General features: G+C 40.3%; 1 protein-coding gene across 3 annotated transcripts in view; it reads left to right on the plus strand.

The window, feature by feature from the left end:
- LOC144981101 (uncharacterized) overlaps window positions 1-5,000 on the plus strand; it is an 860,429-nt gene that overhangs the window by 13,699 nt on the left and 841,730 nt on the right. The window lies entirely within an intron of this gene.

Raw genomic sequence — 5,000 nt, forward strand, 5'->3', positions numbered from 1 at the left:
TTATATTACCATTCGTGTCTGAACACTTCAAAACGGTATAACTAACTCACTCACTCACTCACTTACTCAATCCTCTCTGCGCCTCGGGTGCTTGAGGCAACAGCAAGTCATCGCCAACTGTTCCGGGTCTTTCACTGTGCTGCTATGTGATCTATTGGTATGACACTCGCTTTCGGATCGGAAGGTCCTGGGTTCGAGCCTCGCTCGGCGCATAGTTGAGTCCTTAGAAAATACTCTTTACTCACATTCTCTCACCGTACCCAGGTGTAAAATGAGTGCCTGGCCGTTTACAGCGTTGTCTCTGTCCGAAAATAAATTGCAACATCGCCTAACAGGCGTCATGTCTCGTCCTAAATGTTAAATGCTGCTGTGGCCAGGTACTCCTTGTAAAGCGCTTTGAGCACATTTAGTGGATATTTCGTTACATAAAAGCTCAATTTTTTTTTCACTACATGGGTTGCGTCTGTAGGACTGAGGCCCTGTGCTTTTAGTTCTCTCTGCAGAGTTCATCAGGTATGCTTAGGTCTACCTCAATTTCTTTTTTCTTGTGAAGTCCATCGTAAAGCTATTCTCAGGATACTGAAATAAAGATCTGAAAAAGTGTGGATGAAACAGCGCTAGATAACGCAAGAGAGAGAGAGAGAGAGAGAGAGAGAGAGAGAGAGAGAGAGAGAGAGAGGGAGAGAGAGAGAGAGAGAGAGAGAGAGAGAGAGAGAAAAGAAAAAAGGAAAACATCCCAAAAAATCAGTCTTCCTCGACTGGAGCTCAAACCTTAGACATAAGGTCTGAGGTTCGATTCCCCGTCGAGGCAGACTGGTGTTTGGGGGGATGTTTTATTTTTTTTTTCCCTTGTGTTTTTCTTTCTTGCTTTGTCTGGCACTGTTTCATACAGACTTTTTCAGGTCGTTATTTTACACCTGTGCCAGCTCCCTAAGTTCTCAGGATACTCACTGCCCACTGACATCCTGCAGACATGACCGAGCCACCTCCAAAATGGTATCCTGTCGGGGTGAAACGGGTGTGGATAAAACTAGTTTATAAAGTAGAAATGTCAAAATAATATGTGGTCTAACGCCTCCAAACATCATCATTTGAATTTAAACTCAATGCTAAAAAGTCATGTCAGTTAAAATGACTAGGAATTTGGAATATTATCACCTCCTTCCCTCCCCTCCTCCTCCTCCCCTCCTTCTCCTCCTCTCTCCTCCTCTCTCTCCTCCTCTCTCTTCCTCTCCCCTCTCTTTTCCTCCTCCTCCCCAATCTCCTCCTCCTCATCTTCCTCCTTCTTCTCCTCTTCCTTCTCCACCTCTTCTTCTTCTTCTTCTTCCTCCTCCTCCTCCTCCTCCTCCTCCTTCTCCAATATTCTTCTTCTTCTTCTTCTTCTTCTTCTTCTTCTTCTTCTTCTTCTTCTTCTTCTTCTTCTTCTTCTTCTTCTTCTTCTTCTTCTTCTTCTTCTTCTTCTTCTTCTTCTTCTTCTTCTTCTTCTTCCCCCCCCCCCCCCGCCGATAGAGGTTCCTGACGACAAATTGTAATTATAAAGACGTTCGGCCACGCTGTTCATGAGTTAAAACGCCATTTCTATCCTCTTCTCCCCTCCACTTCTGCTCCCGTCACTGATGTTTTCCTGTTGTGTCAACAATTCCATTATTTAACAACGATACACGCTCGAGCGATCTTGTTACGTTAAATCCCCGATTCGGGTCAAATCTGTTGTTCAATAACATTTGTGACCAGTCATCTCCAAAAGGTATTATGTCTGGTTGAACATTAACTCACTCAACACTAACACCGACTATATCCGTAGTTTACCCGGGTTACTTTTACCCCGTGCTTATTTAATTCATTTTTATGAGACAAATTATAGGCGTAGTATCAAAGCTAATGTTTTTAGTTTTCGCACGTTAATGATAGTTGAATAAAACTATCTAGATATGTACATGCACATTTTTAATACTTTTTCTTCCAATTTTGAAAAGGAGCAAAAGTCTATAGGATTGAGTGAGTTAATATGTCAAAAACTCATTTCAGTTATAAAAAATAAATACAAGTTGTCCTTCAGATCCATTGGCAGATCTGCCTCGTACTACGAAAAATTCGTAAAATTACGAATTTTTGCTTCCAGCTAGAGAGCTGCATAGACGTTTTTTGAATCAAGATATCTTGTTGAAAAGGAAAGTTTGCTTGCTTAGATACTGTATATTTAGGACTTTGGAGCATATTTTGATTATGCTGAGGGCAAATAATTGATTTGTAATTTGTAATTTATTGTGACCTTTTAATTTTTTTTTCTCTTTGAAGCTACGAATTTTTGACATTTCAAATTATAGGCAGCTCTGAATTAGGCTTCGAGTTGATTTGTATTTATTATGGTGGAGAATAAATATATTTATGTATTTCAATTAACCAGTTAAATGCCGTATTCTACAGGCACCCGTTGTGGTCAAGAGCCCGAAACCACAGAGCGTCTAGTTGAACGGTGCGTTGTGACGAAGCTTCCGGGCGGGGTCGCGACCGTTCACAATTTTGTATACAATAGTCTGATGTCACGTCGCCCGGCAACGGCGGCCATCGTGGTTCTAAACATAGAATATCGGTACTTATTATTCTTCATGCTGGCTATAACTTTTCATATGTCTTGTGATCAGAATGTGTAAAAGTCAAAACATGTTCTGATTTATAATGTTTTTGTTTTTTTTCCTCTGTATACGCTTTTATGCTCGCCGGAGAAATATTTCATAAGGCAGGGCGTCCGCCATTGTTCAGATAGTTTAGAACCAGTTACTAAGTTACCATGCGTCATTACGAGGGAAGTGACGTCACGACTGTTGAAGTGTATTGCGGTGATGCGTTTGCGTCCTGGTTAGATCGTCATAACATAGTAGTATGAAAACCATTAGAACCTGGAAAAACACGTAGATATTTAAAAGTGTGGCCAAACAACTCGCCCCCCAAATATCGATTGATTTAAATTAAATGCCAAAATGATTGCCATGTAGATTTATCGATATTTCAAGAGCCGGTTTTCTAGCCAAATTTTTTTTTAAAACGTGCTTTTCCGGAGTACTGGTTTGTTTTTTTTTTTAATACTAGAGCATTTATATTTATAATTGTGTGGCTATGTGGTCTAGTGGTATGACACTCGCTTTTGGATCGGAAGGTCCTGGGTTCGAGCCTCGCGCTCGGCGCATAGTTGAGTCCTTGGAAAAGGCTCTTTACTCACATTCTCTCACCGTTCTCAGATGTAGAATGAGTACCTGGCCGTTAACAACGTTGTCTTTGTCCGAAAAATTGTCATGTCCCGTCCTACATGTTACATTTTGCTGTTGACCAGGGACCCCTTGTAAAGCGCTTTGAGCATGTTTAGTGGATATTGCGCTATATAAAAGCTCAATATAGAGAATTTTTCGTAGTAGGAGGGAGGTCTGATTATGTCGGGATGATGGAAATTGAATTTGTAGACACAAATTATGTGAAACTTGGAGTTGATTCCGTATCGCAAATAGGGAACAAGAGTGTCGATGTCAGAAAACTGGTTCCAATCTCATTGGAAGTGTAAAACCACTCTTCCGGAGTGATGATATATTTTTTTTCTAGTCTTACTTATATATGCTGGTCGTCAATAAAGAGCATCAATCCTCGCTCTTTTAACGATCCGTAATCCTTAGAATTTGCCTATAGATAGTTCGAAGATGACGTCACTCAGGTCTTTGTTATTGTTTTTTGCCATCCGCGTTTAAGAGTATTGCTCACTGAACTGTATTAACCCAACTATAAAAGTTCATGGATACACACAGTTTTGTGTGTTGGTCCATTATACTTCCGGATGGCAATGTTATGAGCTTCTTAGCCAAGCGCTTACTATCTATAGAGCCTGGTACTAAAATAGTTATGCCACCAAATGATTCAACATGTAGAATATTTATTGATCACTATTTCACTTCGGAGGACTGGTTACACACTTCCAATGAGTTTTGAACCTGAGGAGGGGAGGGTTTGACGTCACGACTTATTTGCCCTATTTATTGTGGAGAAGAATAGTTAAATACTATTAAATAAAAATGCATTGAAAAAGACTTGGTTGTTCGTATTTCTCATCATAATTTCATCCCGGAATTGGATTCAGTAATCTGATGCCACGCCATCTTGGTTCTAAACAAAGAAAATCATTACTTTTTATTTTTCATGCTGGCTAGAACTTTTCATTCCCTTTTCGTATGCTTGTGATCAGAATGTGTAAAAGTCAAAACATGATCAAATTTATGGGGTTTTTTTTTCCTCTGGAAACGCTTTTATGCTTACCGGAGAAATATTTCATACGGGCGTCCGCCATTGTTCCGATAGTTTAGAGCCAGTGTTACTAAATTACCATGCGTCATTAGGAAGGAAGTGACGTTACGACTGTTGAAGAGTATTGGCTTTTCTGAGTCGTATTTATACTACCGACATGATACACTACTTGCTGGATGCAGCACGCCGAATGGATTTCAACAGTTGTGACGTCACTTCCCTCGTAATGACGCATCGTTGCTTAGTAACTGGTTCTAAACTACCGGAACAATGGCGGACGCCCTTATGAAATACCTCTCCGACGAGCATAAAAGTGTATCCAGAGGAGAAAAATATTATAAATCTGATCATGTCTTGACATGTAAACTTTCTGATCATAAGACATGAGAAAAAGTTCTAGCCAGCATGAAGAATGAAAAGTACCGATTTTCTTTGTTTAGAACCAAGGTGTTCGTTGCTGGGCGGACGTGACATCAGACTACTGAATCCAATTCTATAATATTATTATGTCAACGGTTTTCTCTCATGAGCACCGGCGGATTTCGGCACGATCGGATTCCAGCACGCTTTTTGGTTTCTCCCGACAGACAGCGTGCTATAACTCAGCGACTACTGTACCATTTTGAGAGGACGGGTTACAACAATAATAAATATAAATTAGACGAGACAAGCAAGAAGGGATTAGGTAGTTTGTGTTGTGTAAGAGTGTTATT

This window comes from Berghia stephanieae, chromosome 10 (genome assembly GCF_034508935.2).
Source record: "Berghia stephanieae isolate SIO BIC M18660-M18661 chromosome 10, UCSD_Bste_1.3, whole genome shotgun sequence".
Classification (NCBI taxonomy): Eukaryota; Metazoa; Mollusca; class Gastropoda; order Nudibranchia; family Aeolidiidae; genus Berghia; species Berghia stephanieae.